This window comes from Podarcis raffonei, chromosome W, assembly GCF_027172205.1.
Source record: "Podarcis raffonei isolate rPodRaf1 chromosome W, rPodRaf1.pri, whole genome shotgun sequence".
NCBI lineage: Eukaryota > Metazoa > Chordata > Lepidosauria > Squamata > Lacertidae > Podarcis > Podarcis raffonei.
The window spans coordinates 2,626,814-2,648,452 of record NC_070620.1 but is presented as its reverse complement, the minus strand read 5'-3'; the positions used below and the strand labels follow the sequence as shown (position 1 = coordinate 2,648,452).

Here is a 21,639-nt window from a genome sequence, read left to right as displayed (position 1 = left end):
TGAAAGATGAGCTGGCGAGGGGAGAGAGGCCCCAAAGCACCACAGAAGTAGTCCAAAGGGCGCTCGCAATTGGGGTGCGCCTGGAAGAACGCCCTTGGAGCAGGGAGGAGGGGCGTAGGGCAAACACGCTGGCCAGAACAACTCCCTTCCTACCCAGAGAGACAGAGCGCGCTCAATCCACGCCTCCGCTGGGGAGGGGAGAAGAGCCGATGGAGATAGGTGGTGCCAGGGCTCAGACAGCAAGCAGAGCCCAAACACCAGGAGCAGTCAAGGCGAAGGCTCCTAGAGGGAGCAGGAAGTGTTACATCTGCGACAGTGCACTGCACATGGCCAAAGAGTGTCCCCAGAGGATCCAGAAGCACACTGCAGCCTCAGCAACTGTAAAAGGAGCAATTCAGCAGGAGGAACAGCCCCAGGGAAACGACGAAGCCTGGTTGGAAACAACAGCACTGGGGGTCAACCAGGCGAGTCAGTGAAGCAGCCCCCAGAGATTTTGCAGCCCACAGACCCCCTCCCACCCAAACCAGTGGTGCAACTCACCGCATCGCTCCAGCTGCCCGATGGGCTCACCCTGGAGGTCCCTATTACCATTGACTCTGGTAGCAATGCAGACTTTGTAGGAGTGGACTTCGTCAAGCAGCATCGCATAGCACTCCTGCCAGCCACGATGCCCCTAAATGTTGTCACGGTAGATGACAGGAAGATACTGGGAGGAGAGGTGGTACAGCAAACACCGCCTCTGGTGATGCAAATTGGGAACCACCGCGAAGTCATCAGCTTCAACGTCACCCATCTGTCGGACACGCCCATAGTGTTAGGCATGAGTTGGCTGGATAGGCACAGCCCGGCATTAGCATGGTACCAGCGGCAATTGACCTTCTGCTCTTCCTACTGCGCAGAACACTGCATCCAGACCTGCCAGGAAGAAGAGGGGCAAGGGGATGAACCGCAGCTACACCTAGGCATGGTACAAGCGGTACCCAACAAGTACAAGGCCTTTTTGGAGGTCTTCTGCGAGAAGGAAGCGGACAAGCTGCCTCCCCACAGGCCCTACGACTGCAAGATTGACCTCCTGCCGGGGGCGACGCTGCCGACTGGAAGACTGTACTCCATGTCTGAAGACGAAATGCAAGAACTCAGGGAGTTCATAGATCGTAACTTGAAGCGGGGATTCATCCGGGAATCCAAAGCAGCGGGGGGCAGTCCCGTGTTTTTCGTGAAGAAGAAAGACACGCCCGAACGCAGGCTTATAGTGGATTATAGGATCCTCAATTCCATAACAAAGCCCACGGCATTCCCCATTCCCAAGATTGACGACCTGCTCGTGACGGTGAGGAAGGGACGGATCTTCACCAAGTTGGATCTACGAGGGGCGTACAACCTTATACGCATGCGGGAGGGCGACGAGTGGAATACAGCCATGTTTACGCCTTTAGGAACCTATGAATACCGAGTCATGCCGTTTGGTCTCCAAAATGGCTCCCATTGTTTCCAAGCTTTCATGCACCACGTGTTAGCGGGACTCCTCTACAAGAAGTGTGTCTGCTTCTTAGATGACATCCTGATCTTCTCGGAATCGCAGGAGGCACACGAGGAGGACGTCAAGGAGGTCCTGCAGAGACTACGGGAGCACAGACTTTACGCCAAGCTGGAGAAGTGCCAGTTCGACATGACAGAGGTGGATTTCCTGGGCTACAAGCTGTCCGACAAGGGACTCGCCATGGACAGCGCCAAGGTCCGCTCGGTGTTGGACTGGAAGAGCCCGCGCAATCGGAAGGAGGTCCAGAAGTTTGTCGGTTTCGCCAACTTTTATCGCAAGTTCATCAAGGGCTTCGCGAAGGAGACGGCGGCCATCACGGACACCCTCAGCTCCAAGAAGAAGAAGTTCACCTGGACGGACCAGGTGGAGCAGTCCTTTCGGAGGCTCAAGCGTCTCTTCGCGTCCGAAGAACAGCTGCTACACGTAAACCCCAGCAAACCGATAAGGGTTGAAACGGACGCCTCGGACAGAGCGGTGGGGGCGGTCCTGTTGCAGCAAGATCCGCAAGGGGACTGGAGACCGTGCGCATTCTACTCCAGGAAGCTCAGCAAGTCGGAGCAGAACTACACCATCTGGGACAGGGAGTTGCTGGCCATTCATGCAGCTTTCAAGGCGTGGCGGCACTTCCTGGTCGGAGCCAGACACACAGTGCAGGTCCGCACGGACCATAAGAACCTGGAGTACTGGCGCACGGCGAGGTTCCTGAACCAGAGACACATCCGCTGGGCGGAGTTCTTTGCGGATTTCGATTTCCGGATAGAATACATCCCGGGAGACAACAACGTCATGGCGGATGCGCTATCCAGGAAGCCGCAGTATCTCGAGGAAGCGGCACCGGCGGCGGCCAAACACATTTTCGCAGCAAGAACGTGGGCGTGTGCTTCAGCCGCCGTGGACCTGAACGCAGTTCGTCGCGCGCTGCAGGCGGATTCGTTTGCACGATCCAAGATGGAGGAGGTGTGAAACGGCACAGCGAGGGACGACGAGTTCCAGATACGCGACAGACTGCTCATCCGCAAAGGGGCTCTCTACGTACCGGGAGACGACCTTCGCGCGAGAGTCCTGCAGCAGCTGCACGACGCGCCCAGCGCTGGGCACTTCGGCAAGGACAAGACGGCGGAATTAGTCACCAGGGACTTTTGGTGGCCCAAGGTGAGGGGAGAAGTCGCGGATTACGTTTCCAGGTGTGACACCTGCCAAAGGGCCAAACCAGTGCACAGGAAGCCAGCGGGTCTGCTGGAACCGCTGCAGACGCCGCTCGAACCGTGGGAGAAAGTGGCCCTGGACTTTGTTACAGATCTGCCCAGCTCGCAAGGCAAAACAGCGGTACTCGTGGTCGTAGACCTGTTCACCAAGATGGCGCACTTCATTCTGTGCGCGAAGGTGGCCAAAGTGGAACAGACCGCCAAGCTGTTCATAGACCACGTGTTCAAAGCTCACGGCTTGCCGCGGTCCATCCTGTCCGACCGGGGCCGCCAATTCATTTCGAGCTTCTGGCAGAAGCTGCTGGGCATCCTGAACGTCAAGATCAACTTAGCGTCGGCACGACACCCGCAGACCAACGGACAAGCGGAGAGGGTCAACACCATCATGCAGCAGTACCTGCGATGCTACGCTAATCAACAGCCCTCGACCTGGGTGGACTACCTACCGCTAGCCGAGTTTGCCTACAACAACACGAAGCACGGGTCTACAGGGGTGACACCGTTCTTCGCCAACAATGGGCGGCATCCCAGAACCTTCCCGGGGTTAGAGGCGAAGGGGGAGGGGGAGCCACGGGGGGTAGAGCACTTAGCAGCAGAGTTACAGGAGGTCCATGAGCAACTCCGAAGGCACTTGGAACTCGCGAAACACGCCTACAAGATGCAGGCAGACAGGCACAGGAGGGTCGGGGAAGACATCCAGGTGGGGGACTGGGTCTGGTTAGCAGCCCAGGCAGTGCCGGCCAGAACGCTAGCTAAGAAGAAGCTCGGGCACAAGCAGCTGGGACCTTACCAGGTCGCGGCACAAATCAATCCAGTGGCCTACCGGTTGACACTCCCGGAGGGCTCCAGAATGCACCCAGTCTTTCACAGGTCAGTGCTCACACCCTACAAGGCACCCCACAGGTTTCAGGCGCCAGGGACCGCACCAGCCCCACGTAGCCCATCGCCAACAGGGGAGGGATCACAGAGGGCGACGCCAGTCAACGAGGTCACGGAGATTTTGGACTCCAGATGGGGGGAAGAGGGAGTTGAATATCTCCTCGCCAGGGAGGGTACCCCGGCCAGCGGCAACAAGTGGGTGCCGTGCTATGCCGTGGAGGAGCATTACCTCAAAGACGAGTTCCATTCGATCTTCCCACACAGACCCATGCCGGTGGAGTATTTCGACGACTGGCTTTTCACACCCACACTGTCAGCCAGCACGTTCCAGGGTTTCTCATCAGATGAGGAGCCGACGCCAGGAACGAGCTCCCAGGAGGGGTCGCTCTCGGGGTTTGTCACGGACCGCTCCTATTGGTGGGACACTCAACCAGAAGTGGGGTGGAGCAGGGAACTGCTGAGGGGGCCCTTACACACAGCCTCACCCGAGGGACCGGGTGGAGAGGAGGACATGGACGTGTTGGGGGAGGATCCTGGATTTGAGCACGACAGCAGAGAAATGGAAGCAGAGGAAGTCGACGTCGACGAACCCATCGTGGGCGGGCCTGATCCCGCTGGCCGGTTGCACACCAGAGGGAGAGAACGGCATCCAGCACTCACACCCCCAGCACTGGAGCACCCGGAACCCACACCCGAAGAGGGGGAGGGGGAAGGGGGGGCTTCGAGGGGGGATTGATGTCAGAGGCTCAGGAGCAGAAGCACAGGGGAGAGAGCAAATAGAGAGCGGAGGAGAGGAATCCGAGCGGAGCGTAGGGGAATATGACAGTGACCCGAGAGATTCCATGAGCTTCTCCAGCGAATCAGAAGATTCCCAGAAGGGGGCGCCTATGGTAAGGACAAGGGGGGTCCCAGGGGGGACGCTCCAGAAGCAAGGGGCCAGCGGGGACTCCCAAGGGAGCAGCGGAGGTTCAGGACCAGTTCCCCCACCAGAGCGCAGTGGGGGGGAAGAGTCACATGAGTCAGGACCAGCCTCTCCTCCAGCGGGGAGAGAAGATGAGTCAGGGATAACCACGCCCCCATCGGAAAGTGGGGAAACGGAGGGAAGGCCAGGTCCAGCTAGCCTCCCCGAAGGAGGGAGCAGTGACACAAGTGTAACGGTCAGAAGGAAAGTGGGAGGCTGCGCACGCGCGCCAAGTTCAAATGTGCAGGAGCGCGGGACAGCAGAAAACCCGGATTGGGAGCCAGGTCCAAAAGCCCGAAGGAGGGAGGGGGAAGAGTCAGGGGACTCAGCGTCAGAGGAGTCTAGGAAGGGTGAGACTCCGACTAGCAGGCGGACCCAGAGAAGGAAGGAATAGAGGAAGAGGTGGAGTAAGGCTAGAATCTTAAACTGGTGTCAGGGGGGAGGAGATTCAGATGGAGCTTCGGCGGTCTAAGGTACAGACGTAGCGTTGCGCGCTGCGCGTGTGGGAGTGAAACTGAACTTCAATAAAAACTTTTATACTAAAGAAAGAAGCAGTGTTGGTCTTGTGTGAGCTGGGACCTTGGGCAGCGCTGACAGTGCCGATAATGCCAAGGTTGCTGGTTTGATCCCTGTACGGGACCCTGGTATATTACTGCATTGCAGGGGATTGAATGAGATATTATAATATGAAGTAGGAAGCATCTTTTTTTAAAAAAAAATAATAATAAAAAATGAATAAATAATAATAATAATAAATAGTAATATATATAGAGAGAGTAATAAATAACATACGCACGCACATACTAATGGGATAAACAATTAAACATTTAATTGAATGCTTGGGAAATCATTGTTTATTATAAGTAAAACAATTGTTAATTAGTATATTCGTTTCAGAATCAATAACACGTCCCTGTACAACCGCTTGTAAGCGGTAGCACGTGTTTGTGGCAGTAGCTTTAGCATGTTATCCATGGCGCCTAAGAGGAAGCGCTCTGCAACGGAATCAGCTCACACCTCAGGCTGCATGGGTGCCAATAGCCGTAATTCATCGCGGGTGCCACATGGACGTGATAATAACTCCAAACCTATTTCACACTGCCTAAATGCATTTAGATCGTTCATTGATGATTATGAGCAGCGTTTTTTCTGATCAATCCCCTAACCCCATGCCTTCCGCTGCTACCCCTGATATGATGTCAGATACCCAGGTGGTCCTGGAGAGCCCGCCTCTCACCCAGGTTGATGACCTCCCAGGCACCTCTGCCACCCTCTTCAACGATTCTCAGTTCTCAGGTGCAGGCCCAAGCTCTTGGACAGTAACTGCGGCAGTGCAAACTAGGTCTCGGGCTCACTCGGCATCATCTGGTCCTCAGAACCGCATTGGGTCGCCTGCGAGGAGGCCGCCGGCCTGTGTCAATAACCCTGTTGCATCCAGTTCTTCCAGTCCTTCGCAGAATAAGCAGCCCAGGGTCCAGCTTCCAGAATCAGGCACCTCGTCGGCCGGTGAGGAGGAACAGCAGCTGGAGGGGGAGCTTCAGACAGCTGAGGGGGACAAACCGTCAGGCAAAAGACGCACCAAGAAGAAGCACGTGTGTAAGAAGAGCAAGTTGAAAACGGGCAACATGGATGAAGAGTCAGAACAGCCTATGTGCCTTCTGGGGGGCCGCCACCATTAGCTATGATAAAAGTTCTGAAGGAAGGTGTAATGCGTATGGGTTGCTCGTGCGTAAACTGCCGCCTCTCCAGGCTAAATTGCCTTGTTAAACCTTTCTGACTGCACAGCCCTTCTCATCGTGGCTGCCTCAGTCGCTAGCAGAATCCGTCAGTGGGCGTTTCTGTGGGATGTAAACACAGGAGCAGTCAATGACAACATTCCTAGAGTGTACATGTTAGAACATGGGGAGGGATGTCTGTCCAGCAAGCAGGTAAACTTCCTGGGGACGGACTTCCTCCGCATGTGACCAGAGGTGGGTGTGGCCTCACCTGTGCAGGTAATGACAAAAGCACAGGGCAGGCAGCCATCTCTCTCTCTCTGCTATCTTCCTTCGATGAGGAAACATCTAAGGATGCTCTCTTGGCTCCCAGCCAAGAGAGGAGATAAGGACTATCTTGCTACAAGATAGATTCTGAATGTATTTTACCTTTTTAAGCCTGTGTGCCTTCTGGGATCATATTGTGAACAGAACGTGAGTAAACTCTTTTATACTTTTATAAAGACTGTGTCGTGTCTTGTATTTTAAGAGGGAACAAAGGGGAAATTACCAGAGTAATTATTATAGAGGTTCTAGCGAACCTGTGCACACGTTACCGTTGCGAACTTAAAGGGGAATGTCTATAAACTCTGCTGATATTTTGGGAACTTGTTAGCACAAGTTGGATAAGGATATAATTAGTCAATATATCCTCTCCTGCGCCCCAGAACATTCCCACAAAGGGTTATTGGGCCCCAGTATTGCATATTTTTGCGTATTTTTGAAGGATTGCATTGGATTGTGATTTTAAGTTGAGTAGTATTTTTCTGAGTTAACTTCCTGGTAAGCACATGGTCCTTTGTTCCATTGTGCAGTGGGGATTAAGCAACCCTCCCCCCTTCCCTCAGAGTTCACAGTGACCCAAGGCAGTGAAGAATTGTTTTGCATTTTGAGATTTTTGAGATTTTGATTTTAAAATTTTGAGAAATTTTTGAAATTTTGAATAATTTTCAAATTTTTGGATTTTAAGATGGCTAGAGCAGCTTTTGATAGTGATGCAAAGCTAGGAATGCCTGTGCTGAATGAATACAATTTCATACACTGGAAGCAGCGCTTGATAGCATGTTTAGATTATAAGCACATTTTGGAAGCTTTATAGCCTCAGCCTACAGGATCGTCTGAGGAGGATTTAGCCAAGATAAGTGCTTGGAAACGCATGAACAGCGAAGCTAGACACATAATTTTGAGTGGACTTCGTGATGAGCAGCTATCATTAATAAATAGTACAGATGATGCATCTCAAATCTTAAGAGATATTGAGCGCGTGTATGGAGAATCTAGCATAAACTGCTTCAGAAACTTGGTGTGTAAATTAACCAGAGTGAGGATGAATTCAAAAGAGGAATTCACAGAGCACATCAACAAGTTTACTGAGATTATTCAAAGAATTGATCTGACTCCCAAAGCTTTTGATGAAGATACAAAGATAGCATTTTTGTTATCATCACTTGGACCACGCTTTAGCGCTTTTGTAAGTTTGATGGATCATAGACAAGGTCCGACTTTTAAAGACTTGATTGGTTATTTAAAAGAAGAATGCAGAGATAGAGCTGAATCTCCAGTGAGAAATGCTAGAAACAAAGACAGCAGTTATGCATCTAGGCAATTTACAAAGACGAAAGAAATGCCTAAGAAAGTGATTTGTTTCAATTGTAACAAAGAAGGACACATTGCAAAGAACTGCAGGGCTCCTAAAGCAAAGAAACCCCACCCCTTTCAGCCAAAAGGGGAAAAGAAGGGGAAATGTGAATGCACATGGCTACTGCAAGAAAGGAATTTAGCTGTCCAGAATCGTGTAAATAAACGTAATAAATGGATTTTGGATTCAGGTGCATCCTCCCATTTTTGTCATAAAAAGGACTATTTTAATGAGATAAATGATGAAGAAGGATCTGAAATTGAAATTGCAGATGGGAACATTGTTAAAGCAAAAGGTGCAGGTTCCATGAGTCTGAAATGCAATATAAACAATGAATGCATTGAGAACACAATCTCTAGAGTTTTGTATGTTCCAGAGCTGAGCTGCAATTTAATCAGCGTGTCCACATTGGACAAGAAAGGTTTCCAGATCACATTTGGAAATGGAGAATGTAAAGTAACTAGAAATGGCAAAGTGTTTGCTCAAGCAAAGCTAATAAATGGTGTATATGAGCTTGATCTTTCAGAGAACCAGTCTGCAAAAGTAGCACATTCCAGCCAGAAGGATGAAGCAGATCTGGACCTATGGCACAGAAGGCTTGGACACAGAGACACCAGCGTCATTCTGGATCTACAGAAAAGAGATCTTGTAAGAGGTTTGCAGGTAAAGCAGAGCAAGAAAGCTCCAGCAAAGTGCACAAGCTGTATTACTGAGAAGGCTGTAAAACCTTCATTTCCACGTTGTGCAGAACAAAGAAGCAACAAAGTGCTTGACATAGTGCACACTGACATATGTGGACCCATGAATGTTCCCTCACTGGGAAAGAATAGATATATTTTAATATTTCTGGATGACTTTTCAAGATTTTGTGTTGTATATTTCCTCAAAGAGAAGAGTGAGACAGTGGACAAGCTCCAGGAATACATTGCCATGGTCAAGAACAAATTCCAAAGAGCTCCAGCTGTGTTAATGAGCGACAATGGAGGTGAGTACTGCTCAAATGAAATGCAGGCTCTCCTGGCCAAGGAAGGAATTGCACACGTAACCACAATTCCTTACACACCACAGCAGAATGCCATAGCTGAGAGAAAGTTTAGATCCATTATGGACATGACAAGGTGCATGCTAAAGGATGCATGTTTGCCACAGAAGCTGTGGGCCGAAGGAGTATACACGTCGGTCTATTTGCAGAATAGACTGCCAACTAAAGGTGCAGAGCGCACACCATTTGAACTTTGGCATGGGAAAGCTCCCAATCTGTCGCACATACGTGTGTTTGGAAGTCCGTGCTACTTCCACGTGCCCAAGGAACACAGACACAAGCTTGACTCCAGGGCAAAAGCAGGTATCCTGGTGGGATATGCCTCTGGAGGCAAAGGATACAGAATTATGGACTTACAAACTGGTAAGACAAATGCATACCATGCGGTTTATTTTGATGAATATGGAAAAGTAGACACTAAGAACACTGTTGTGGATTCTTCAGATGAGTCAGAAAGGACTCAAGAGTTCGTATATTTCCCTTTTGAGACCCCACAAAGTACTAATCTGCCTTCGAGTGTTACAGCGCCCCCTACAGGCGACGCGCCAGAAGACGCAGAGGACCAGAACCCTGGCAGCACCAGAGACGAAGATGAGGACTCAGATGGGGACATGCCTGCATTGGAGGAGGATGAGGAAGCTGATGTGGTCGCAGAACCAGAGGTCAGGCGCTCGTCCAGAACCAACAAAGGTGTCCCACCATTACGGTTGTCCTACTTTGCAGGGTCGGCGTTTCCACAGGAACCTTCCACTTGGGAAGAGATACAGGAGATGCCAGCTGCAGAAGCCAGTCTCTGGAGGAAGGCCGCGCAGGAGGAGATGGATGCACTGCATCAGAACAAGACCTGGACACTCACTGAGCTGCCTCCCGGTAAGAAGGCCATTGGCAGTAAATGGGTTTTCAAGGTTAAGAAGGGGTCAGAAGGAGAAGTGCAGCGCTACAAAGCCAGACTTGTAGCACAGGGATTTTCACAGCGTTTTGGTGAAGATTATGATGAAGTTTTTGCACCAACCGTGAGGTACAGCAGCGTAAGAATGCTTTTAAGCATTGCGGCCTCCAAGAAAATGAGGGTGAAACACATAGACATTGCTACCGCTTTTCTACATGGGCAGATTTCTGAAGAAATTTACATGAAACAGCCCAAAGGTTTTGTAAAACCACATGAGGCACATTTAGTGTGCAAACTCCAGAAAGGACTTTATGGACTCAAACAGGCTGCTAGAGCCTGGAACCAGAAGTTGCATAAAATGCTGACGCAACTTGGGTACAAGCAAGGCGACGCTGACAAGTGCTTGTACAGTAAGTCAAATAATGGACAATTCTCATATATCTTAGCTTTTGTTGATGACCTGATTATTGCCACAGCAAGTGAGAAAGACTATACACAGATAGTAAAGCACCTTAGCAAAGAGGTGGAGGTCAAGGAGCTAGGAGATGTCCAGTACTACCTCGGGATCCAGGTGGAAAGAGAAGAGGACGGATCATTTCTTCTGAGCCAAAGACAGAAGATCCATGAGCTGATTGAGCACATGCAGATGCAAGACGCACATCCAGTTGCTACACCGATGGCTACTGACTTCCTGAAGAATCAGCAGGATTCGAGGCAGTTGCCAGACAACAATGACTACAGGTCGGCGATTGGTAAACTTTTGTATTTAGTTACCACATGTAGACCTGACTTAGCTAATGCTGTGGGGATTCTTAGCAGAAAAGTGAATTCTCCCACTGAGCATGATTGGGCAGGTGTAAAGAGGGTGGTGCGATATTTGAAGGGTACCATTAATTGTAAATTAAGGTTACCAGCCGTCAGAGACCCTAAGCTGGTTGGGTATACTGATGCGGATTGGGCTGGGGATAATGCTGACTATAAATCAACAAGTGGTTATGTTTTCATGTTTGGGGATGGACCTGTTGCATGGGGCAGTTATAAACAGAGCTGTGTAGCATTATCTTCCACAGAATCAGAATACGTTGCAGCAACAGAAGCCTGCAGAGAGATCGCCTGGCTTGATCAACTCATAAAGGACTTTGGGTTGGTGAGGAAAGGGCCTGTCAGCTTGCTGGAGGACAATCAAAGTTGCCTGAAGCTGACGCAGAGTGAGAAGTTCCTGGCCAGAACAAAACACATTGGGGTTAAATACCACTACATACGCCAGATGATCCAGGATGGACTTGTGGAACTATCCTACTGCAGCACCCAAGAGATGACTGCTGACATCCTGACGAAACCCCTACCAAGAGAGAGTTTCCAGAATCTACGTGTCAAGCTGGGACTCTGGGTGGTTGAATAAAGTTGTTTATGTTTTGTATATGTTGTATTGCCTGAGAAGGGGTATGTGGGATGTAAACACAGGAGCAGTCAATGACAACATTCCTAGAGTGTACATGTTAGAACATGGGGAGGGATGTCTGTCCAGCAAGCAGGTAAACTTCCTGGGGACGGACTTCCTCCGCATGTGACCAGAGGTGGGTGTGGCCTCACCTGTGCAGGTAATGACAAAAGCACAGGGCAGGCAGCCATCTCTCTCTCTCTGCCATCTTCCTTCGATGAGGAAACATCTAAGGATGCTCTCTTGGCTCCCAGCCAAGAGAGGAGATAAGGACTATCTTGCTACAAGATAGATTCTAAATGTATTTTACCTTTTTAAGCCTGTGTGCCTTCTGGGATCATATTGTGAACAGAACGTGAGTAAACTCTTTTATACTTTTATAAAGACTGTGTCGTGTCTTGTATTTTAAGAGGGAACAAAGGGGAAATTACCAGAGTAATTATTATAGAGGTTCTAGCGAACCTGTGCACACGTTACCGTTGCGAACTTAAAGGGGAATGTCTATAAACTCTGCTGATATTTTGGGAACTTGTTAGCACAAGTTGGATAAGGATATAATTAGTCAATATATCCTCTCCTGCGCCCCAGAACATTCCCACAGTTTCTTAAACCTCTTCCAACATAAAAGCTGTTTGACGCCCAGTCTCCTCCTCCTCTCACTGCGCGGGAGTCTTCTGCGCAGGGAGGGCGTGGGTAGCGGAGGACCTGTGCTCTCCTCACTTATGTCCAGTGAAGAGTCCTGGAGCCCTCTCGCCGATTCCCCCATCTGCCCCCCTTTATCCCTGGTGTTGCGCTGATTTGCTTCCCCCTCTACTGAGTTGCCTCTCCCCCTGCTGCTGGGCCCTTCGCCAGCATCATCTGGGAGCCTTCCCTTCGCCTCTCGCTCCGATGTCAGTTCCCTGACAGAAGCTTTCCAGGATCCCGCTAGCACGCTGGGATCAATTTGAAAAGGGCATCTGGTCTGTGGCGGTCATCCCGTATGTTGAGAAGAAGCCATTAGATTCTTATCGCATGGGTAAGCCGGACTTAAGAAGGGAGCCAAAGCGCAAGGTGTGTTGGGAATTCAATAAGGGGTCATGCCAAAGGCAGTCTTGTAAGTATCCGCACGAGTGCGAGAGGTGTGCAGAGGTACACCCAGCCACAGCGTGTTACAAAGAGAAGCAGCCCTTTAAGGGAGGTCGGGGGTTCCACCATTCTAGCTCCAGAGGAGCCCCCACAGCAGGGAACAGACAATAGGGACCCTCCGGGTCTAGCATTTTCACTGATCCAGCTCCCTCCTCTCCGCAACCTCTTGTCTAGCTATCCAGACGAAAGTGCAGCATCCTTTCTTTGGAAGGGTGTTGTCAGAGGTGTTGTGTATTGAGTCAAAGGATTTTATATCTGTATTACTACTGTCTGTATTTGCATTAGGGTAAAGTAACTGCCTTTTGGTTCCAGAGGGTACAGCTACTATTGGTTCATTTAAGCTGCTGTATTTGGATCCTCTGTCTTATTGGTTTCCTCCAAAAGGCAGGACTGTGATTGCCTGATGTTGTCCCCTCCAAAATGTATCCTTTCTAGCTAGTTCCCTGTCCCTATAAATGTAGCTCTCCCCTCCTCAGTTCTCAGTCTTGTTTGCTTTAATAAAGAAGTGTTACTACAGAACTGTCTCCAGCATATTATGTCAAGAGAGCTGAAATCACAAACCCCACGTCACAACAACTGGCGACGAGGATGGGATCCGGAATGCTGAGGAGCGGTTAAACGCAGCCCTGCCCCAGAGTCCGGATTGTAGCTAAGAACAAGACTCACTGGCCAGCTGAGAAGACGACCCTGCCCACAGGACAATGGAGAGTCCAAGGGTATTGGAGCCCTTCCAGCCATCAGAGCCCCACACGTGGGAAGACTACGTCGAACGCTTCGAGTTCTTCGCAGTGGCTCAAGGGATCACCGATGCCAGCAAAAGAAGGGCCACATTCCTGAGCTACTGTGGGCCTGAGACCTTCAAGTTGGCCAAGGCATTGCTTGCTCCAGCGAAGCTAAGTGAGACACCTCTCGAAGATATTCTTGCCTGCCTGACAAGCCATTTGGCGCCTACTGAGACCAAGATGGCCCGGCGGTTGGAGTTTCATAAGAGGCAGCAGCGTGCTGGGGAGTCTGTATCTGCATTCCTAGCTGAACTGCGGAAGCTCGCTCAGCACTGCGACTTCAAAGATCTGGAAGAGACTCTCCTGGATCGGTTTATCGGTGGTCTGAGCAGCAAGAAAGCCAGAAGACGCATCGTGGCTAAAGAAGAGGTTACCCTTGCTTCAGCCTTGAAGGAGGCCACCGCCACGGAGAATTATGAAAGAGAGGAGCTTGATGCCAGTCGCAAGGCCCCTAAGCCACAGATAGAAGTTGCGCATGCCATGGACGAGCTAGAGGCTACTCCGAGCCAAAGCCCAGTCCGTGGGGTCGAGTCAGTGCGTCAGGCCTGCACAGTGCACAAAGAGCACCGAGGCAGGTGCCCTGGTTGTGGCGGAAACCATGAGCGGAAGAGTTGTCGTTTCCGGGATGCTATGTGCCGGACGTGCGGGAAGACAGGTCACATCGCCAGGGTCTGTAGATCGGCGGCGTTGGGAGCGACAGGAGCACCTAGACTGGAGCATCGCAGACCGTCCACGGCAAACCATGTTCTAAAGGACTGCCACTACGTAACAGAGATCAACGGGAGGGTCGTGCAGTTTCCAGCGCAAGGCAAGGCACACGTCAAGGTGAAGATTGAGGGTCAGCTGTGCGACATGGAGGTGGACTCCGGATCTGGATTCACTATCGTGTCGGACCAGACCGCGAGGACATTCTTCCCCAGGGGTAAGTTGCCCCCTCTGGAGCCCTTCCCGGCAACTTTGCAGTCATACTCAGCGGGCCGCATCGATGTCATGGGAATGTGTGCCGTGAGAGTACAGTTCCGGGACAAACAGGCAGTACTCAAACTGGTGATTGCGAAGGGCAGTCGCCCCAGTCTCCTGGGCACTGACTGGTTCCCCGCCCTGGGACTGAGTATATCAGGGCTTAATTCAATCCAAACCTGCCCTGAGATGAGCGAGGCATTATGCAAAGAATTTGCTGGTCTCTTTAATGGAAAACTGGGTTGTTATAAAGGGCCCCCAGTTGACTTCGAATTGGACCCTGGGGTGGCCCCAATCCGACTCAAACCAAGGCGAGTGCCATTTGCACTGCAACCCAAGATCGAAGCAGAGCTGGATAAATTGGTCAAGCAGGGAGTTCTCTCACCCGTGGACTCTGCTAAGTGGGAGACTCCAATCGTCACGCCCCTTAAAGCAAATGGGGAAGTCAGAATCTGTGCAGATTACAAATGTACTATCAATAAGGCACTCAGGGGAAACTCATACCCCATTCCAGTCGTATCACATCTGTTGGCTAAACTGGCTGGGGGCAAGGTGTTCGCCAAAATTGACCTGGCACAAGCTTACCAACAGCTGCCAGTAACCCCACAATCAGCGGAAGCACAGACTATTGTCACACATAAAGGGGCGTTCAGAGTTAACAGATTACAATTTGGCGTTTGTGTGGCCCCAGGGATTTTTCAAGGGCTCATGGAACGCCTGTTAAGAGGTCTGCCGGGGGTCTTGCCATTTTTTGATGACGTTTTGATTGCTGGAAAAGACCCACAGGAACTGGTTGCGCGTGTCCGTGCAGTGTTGCTCAAGTTCAAGGAGGTGGGGTTGCAACTGAAAAAGGAAAAATGCAGTTTTGGGGTGCCAACTGTGGATTTCTTGGGGTTTAAAATTGATGCATCAGGCATCCACCCCACAGATGCTAAGATTAAGGCCATCATCGAGGCACCACGACCACAGAACAAGACGGAGTTGCAGTCATTCCTGGGACTTATTAACTTTTATCATTCGTTCTTACCCCAGAAAGCTTCGGTAGCTGAACCATTACATCGACTGTTGCAGAAAAAGAATGTGTGGCGATGGGGGCAGGGGCAGCAGAAGGCTTTTGACTCCTTGCGAGGAATGCTGAGTAGCAGGAGCGTCCTTGCTCATTATGATGAGTCGAAGCCGCTGGTCCTGGCATGTGATGCCTCTCAATACGGCCTGGGGGCGGTGCTGAGTCATAGGGAACCGGATGGGTCGGAAAAGCCCATCTCTTTCTATTCCCGTACGTTGTCGCCCACGGAGCGCAACTATGCTCAAATTGACAAAGAGGCGCTTGCAATTGTGGCAGGAATCAAAAAGTTCCATGATTATGTGTATGGTCGCCATTTCTCCATTGAAACGGACCACAAACCACTGTTAGGGTTGTTCAACCCGAACAAACAAACGCCACAAATTCTCTCCCCCAGAATGTTGCGTTGGTCTATATTCCTGAACGGGTTCCAGTACACCTTGACCCATGTGCCGGGGAAACGGTTGTGCCACGCTGATGCGCTGAGTCGATTGCCTCTTCCTGGCAGGAGCAATGTGGATCCTGCTCCAGCGGAGCACATAATGATGCTGGAAACACTTCCGGGGGCTCCTGTAACGGCTACTGATATAGCTGAGAAAACGAGGAAAGATGCTGTTCTCTCCCGTGTGCTCACTTGGGTGGGGAGGGGGTGGCCAGGTGGTCCGCATGAAGACAAATTCAGGCCTTATGTGACAAGGCAGCACGAGTTGTCCATGCATAAAGGTTGTCTCCTGTGGGGAGATAGGGTGATCATCCCAGCACCACTGAGAAACAGGGTTCTTGAGACGCTTCACATGGGACACCCGGGAATGGTCAGGATGAAGTCGCTAGCCCGATGTTATGTGTGATGGCCTGGAATGGACCAGAACATAGAACAATGGGTACGAACATGCAAGGCATGCCAAGAGGTGCGGCCAGAAGTGGCCAGAGCACCAGTTCACTGGTGGGAGCAGTCCAGATCTCCCTGGAGCCGGCTGCACTTAGATTTTGCTGGGCCATTTCAGGGGAAGGTCTTTTTGGTTATCGTCGATGCATATTCCAAATGGTTAGAAGTGGCGATGGTCCCTAGCATGGCATCAGCTGCCGTAATCAAGGTGTTGAGGCAGCTGTTTGCAACCCACGGGTTACCTGAGACCATTGTATCAGATAATGGGGCAGCTTTTGTATCCCAAGAATTCAGGGCATTATTGGCTGATAACTTCATAAGAGGGGTCACATCCGCGCCCTTTCACCCATCCTCCAATGGGCAGGCTGAGCGCATGGTAAGAACAGCCAAAGAATCCATTGCGCGCTTAATGGAGGGTAACTGGTCAGCTCGCATCGCGCGAATGTTATTTTTGCAGCATGCGACGGGCAAGTCGCCAGCTGAGCTGCTCTTGGGTAGAAGACTGGTAACGGTGCTGGATTATGTCCACCCCGATAAAATGCCAAACCGTAATTCAAGAGCAACCCTCCAGGCTGAGGCTGACACAACAAGGTATCTCGCCCCTGAAGATCTGGTCTGGGTGAGGAACTATTCACGAGGTTCGCGGTGGGTGGCTGGTGTGGTCACCCGGACTAGTGGACCTGTGTCCTATTATGTGACCTTGGAAAATGGGCAAGTTTGGAAGAGAAATATAGATCATCTGAGGCGCCGGGCGCTCAGCAGGGAGGGGTCAGATAATTCATCCCTGGCTAACGACGCAGAGCTGCAAGACCAGAGTGAAAATGGCCCAGAGGTGCAGTCACCAGGGGCTTCAGCAAATGAACCAGGGTCTGCTAGTCCTCAGGATGACGAGGTACAGGTAGGGGACCCTGCGATGTCTGGGACTCCATCTGTTCCTGACGAAACCCCTATAGCACCCCCCCTACCACAGGTAACATCCAATCCAGAACCGGCAACACCTGTTGTCAGGAGATCAAGTAGAAGTTGTAGGACCCCACAGTACCTGAGAGATTACGTCTGCGGTGCTCACTAGGGGGGGAGGGGTGTTGTGTATTGAGTCAAAGGATTTTATATCTGTATTATTATTGTCTGTATTTGCATTAGGGTAAAGTAACTGCCTTTTGGTTCCAGAGGGTACAGCTACTATTGGTTCATTTAAGCTGCTGTATTTGGATCCTCTGTCTTATTGGTTTCCTCCAAAAGGCAGGACTGTGATTGCCTGATGTTGTCCCCTCCAAAATGTATCCTTTCTAGCTAGTTCCCTGTCCCTATAAATGTAGCTCTCCCCTCCTCAGTTCTCAGTCTTGTTTGCTTTAATAAAGAAGTGTTACTACAGAACTGTCTCCAGCATATTATGTCAAGAGAGCTGAAATCACAAACCCCACGTCACAACACTCTGGAAACCATTTGGATCCATTAAGTGGCGGGGGCGGACCATCTGACTCGGTCCCGCCTCCCTGCAGAGGGGAAGGGTCGCAGAGAAATCCAGTTGCACCAGGAAGTGATCTGACCATGGCACTTCTTTGGTTTCGCTTTTACTTAGTGTCAGATCACCAACATCCATAGAGGTGAACACCAGGTCTAAGGCATGCCCGTGGCTATGAGTTGGGCCAGACTTATTCAGGGACAGCCCCATGGAGGCCATGCTTTCCATGAAGTCCCGAGCGGCCCCTTGTAAGGTCGTGTCGGCATGGATGTTAAAATCCCCTAGGACAACCAAACTAGGTGTCTCCAGGAGGACATCCGCCACAACCTGAAGCAGCTCGGGCAGGGAATCCTTGGTGCAGTGGGGAGGTCGGTACACCAATAGGAATCCTGTACTGCCCCTATTGCCCAACTTCCAGAACATGCACTCAGAGAACTGGGTCTTTCCAATAGGATGCCTGGTGCAAACTAATGACTTCCTAAAAATCACTGCAACCCCCCCTCCCCGCCCACAAGGCCTGGGTTGCTGTGCGTAAGAGAAACCTGGTGGACAAGCAGCGGCAAGGACGGGCCCATCTGCTTCATCCAACCAGGTCTCTGTCACACATACCAGGTCAAATCCTCCATCCACAATCAGGTCGTGGATGGCAGTGGTTTTATTCATCATTGACCTGGCATTGCACAGCAACACTTTCAGGTCATGTGGGTTTCCCTTGTTGATTCCAGTATCCTTCCGGTCAGGACCAGACCTGGAGGCAGGGATAGTCCTCAGACAACGACTAAGCCTGCTTCCTCGGTAATGACATGGTCTGGTCTTAGCGTAATTCCTCCTCCTACCCATGATCACTGAGATCGGTTGTCCGAGTGCATCCCCCCCTGTGGAACCTGCCCCAGCCATTTTGTTTGCTGGGACCCACTCCCAGGCAGCCCTGACCCCTCCCCTTAAAATCAAATTAAAGCCTATACAAAAAACAAACTAACAGAACTATAAAAACAAAAAACAAAGTTACAAACACAACATAATTAAATTAAACAAATTCCCACACCCAACTAAACCCCCACCCCACACCACACACCCGAGGCCTCCCTGGAGCCCCATAAGCTGCGGAGGTGAGTATGGGGCCTGCCCCCAGGCCCAAGGTAGAGAATGGGCTTGCAGGGGGAGCGGTCCTCCCCACAAACTCATAAGAAGGTCTTTGATAGAAGTTTGGGAAAGGTATAAAAATCTGTTGGAAGTAAAACTCCATATTGGTTGTCACCACTAGAGGTGTTGAGTGTGGAAAAAATCAATATGAAAGGGGGATGGGTAACATATCAGAACCTAATAACAAAAACAGAAGGTAAATGGAGGCTGAAGTCGTTTGAGGTAGTTAAGGAATATACTAATGATTGGCTGCATTATTTTCAAATCAATGAAATGTTTAAAAAAGATCTAACATTAAGAGGCTTTGATGATAAAGAGTCGAAATTTCAGAAAGAAATAATAAATAATGATTTTAAAGTTGTGGCCAACTTATTATTAGAATGGCATACAAAGGATGAAGAGGTAAAATCGGTTATGATTGACTGGGCCAAAGATTTTGGATATAATATACAGATGGAGGATTGGGAGAAATTATGGAAAGAAGGTTTAAGATTCACTGCATGCACAACAATAAAAGAAAATGTGATGAAAATGATGTATCGATGGTATGTAACACCAGTGAAGTTAGCAAGGATGTACAAAGGATGTAACAAATGTTGGAAATGTAAAGAAAAAGAGGGTACATTCTATCATATGTGGTGGGAATGTAAGAAAGTAAGAAGCTTTTGGGAAATGATATATAATGAATTGAAGAAAATGTTTAAATACACTTTTGTTAAGAAACCAGAAGCGTTCTTACTTGGTATTACAGGGAGCGAGATAAATAAGAGAGAAAGGAAGTTATTTTTATATGCAGTGACTGCAGGAAGAATATTGATGGCACAGAAATGGAAGCAAGAGGAGCTACCTACACTAGACGAATGGAGAATGAAGATGACGGACTACGCAGAACTTGATAGATTGACGGGAAGGATCCGAAATCGACGAGTTCAGAGATTTATAGAAGATTGGGAAAAGTTTACAGAGTATATGCATAAATTAAGTGATAATCAAATAACGCTTGTAAGTTTTAACGAAGCTCTGTAAGAAGAAATGTCAGAATGTGAGCAAAATAAGACTTAATTTATATAAATAATGGAAGTAAGGTTTTAGAAATGTGTAAGAAATTAAGAAGGGAAGAAGGGAGGGGGGCCACCAGGTGGCGCGTTGGAAGATGGCTGACAATAACATCTCTCTGACCCATACGAGGTACTAGGGGGCTGCTATGGGAAATATGCAGCCTTCCTAAGCTCCCCCAGGATGTGGGGGGGCTCTGCCCTGCCAGCGGTGTTCACAATGCACCCCCTGATACGAGTGATGGGGTGCCGAACACTTGGCAAAAGGCCCTTGGTGAAGTCAGATCTTCCTGACGCCGATTCCAATCAGCGCGTGCTGGTTGCTTCAGCTTGGAATTATAATTGGAAACATACGATTGGAACGGAAGCTGAAAGCACATACATCAAGTAAAGCTCGAAGATAAGACTGCTGATTAATGGATCTCTGCGACCAGGAGTGACGGACGGATAAGTAAATCTTCTGATGAATTACCACAAGGATACTGTATGTTTGGAACGAAGGGGGGGTGGAGGAAAAAACTCTTTTTTTCCTGCATGATGTGACATAAATAACCCTTCAGCCCAGATAGAAACAAGATCGTTGCGTTTTTATGAATCACAGGCAGGATTTTAAGAACTATGTGGGATGGATTAAGACTGGAGAATGGTGAGAAAAGTGGAAAATTCTTATGACGCAGTTAAAATATGGCGTCTCGCTAAGACAGGCTTGTCGGAGGAAGGACTGGGGGAGGAGAATCAGGAATGCTCGAGCGAGAAGGAATGTTGGAATGCAAGTTTGACCTGACAGAGCCCCCAGACTCATTTGATCTATTTGAAAAATAAAGGACAGATCGGAGACTAATCTTGTGTATGGAAGCATTGTACAGAGGCTGTCCCTGATCGATATGATTTTTGGAGGAGTACAAAAATCCACATAGAATGCCAGCTTTCAACCTGCTTGTGAAAATCATCAGAGATCGCAAAGAAAGGAATTTATGATAACAACAAGAAGAGAAAGGAAGTAATAAAGGACTATCTGGATCAAACTGGACAGAACTGTCTAATGAAAGCAGTAAGATAAGTGATGCTGTTTTGGACTCGAGCCGAGCTTGATGTATGGGCACCCCCAACAAAATTTAAAATTTGGCTGTACAATTTGGAACTAATCTGATATGATAATGTGATGTGATTGGCCTGTTAATAAAAATTATTTTTAAAAAAAGAAATTAAGAAGGGAAGGAGTATCAGTCAAGTTGAGGGAAGTCAAAAAGAGAACGGATATAAAAAAAAAGATGTATGAATTGTATAAATTTTGTATTGGAAAAATTGAATAATAATAATATTTTTTTTTAAAAAAAGATTCCCCACCTCTGCTCTATCTAGCCAGGCTGATGTTTTCAAATGGGGGTTAAAGCTGTGAAGCTGTTTGGACGCATGACTGGACTTGACTGTGGGCATTTCATTGTGCTGTGTCCCAGAGCCTTAAGGATGGGGTGGCCTAGGAACCTAAGCCACCAGGTATATAAAAGTGAGGTCCACTCCAGCCAAGAGCGAAAGAAAACCACCAAGCAGCCCTGCTCCCCAACAATGTCCCCCAAAGAGGATACGGATCGTCTCGGGAATGCTGGTGTCCAGGCACTCAATTATCTCCTGCAGCTCGTCCTGCATGCCCGGGGTCTGGAAGAGGTCCTCCTGAAGCAGAGTATCACCCATGCATTAGGAAGGGATGAGGTGCATCCTGGATAGCATGAAGAACAATCCAGCCCTGGGGTGAATAATGTGAGGTCGAGGAATGCAACAATGGAGAGAAGCCCCTCACCAAGAGAGCTGG

General features: G+C 49.6%; 1 pseudogene; it reads right to left on the bottom strand.

The window, feature by feature from the left end:
* Positions 1-21,314: 21,314 nt before the first annotated feature.
* Positions 21,315-21,639, bottom strand: part of LOC128406110 (inositol polyphosphate 5-phosphatase OCRL-like) — a 37,399-nt pseudogene continuing 37,074 nt past the window's right edge.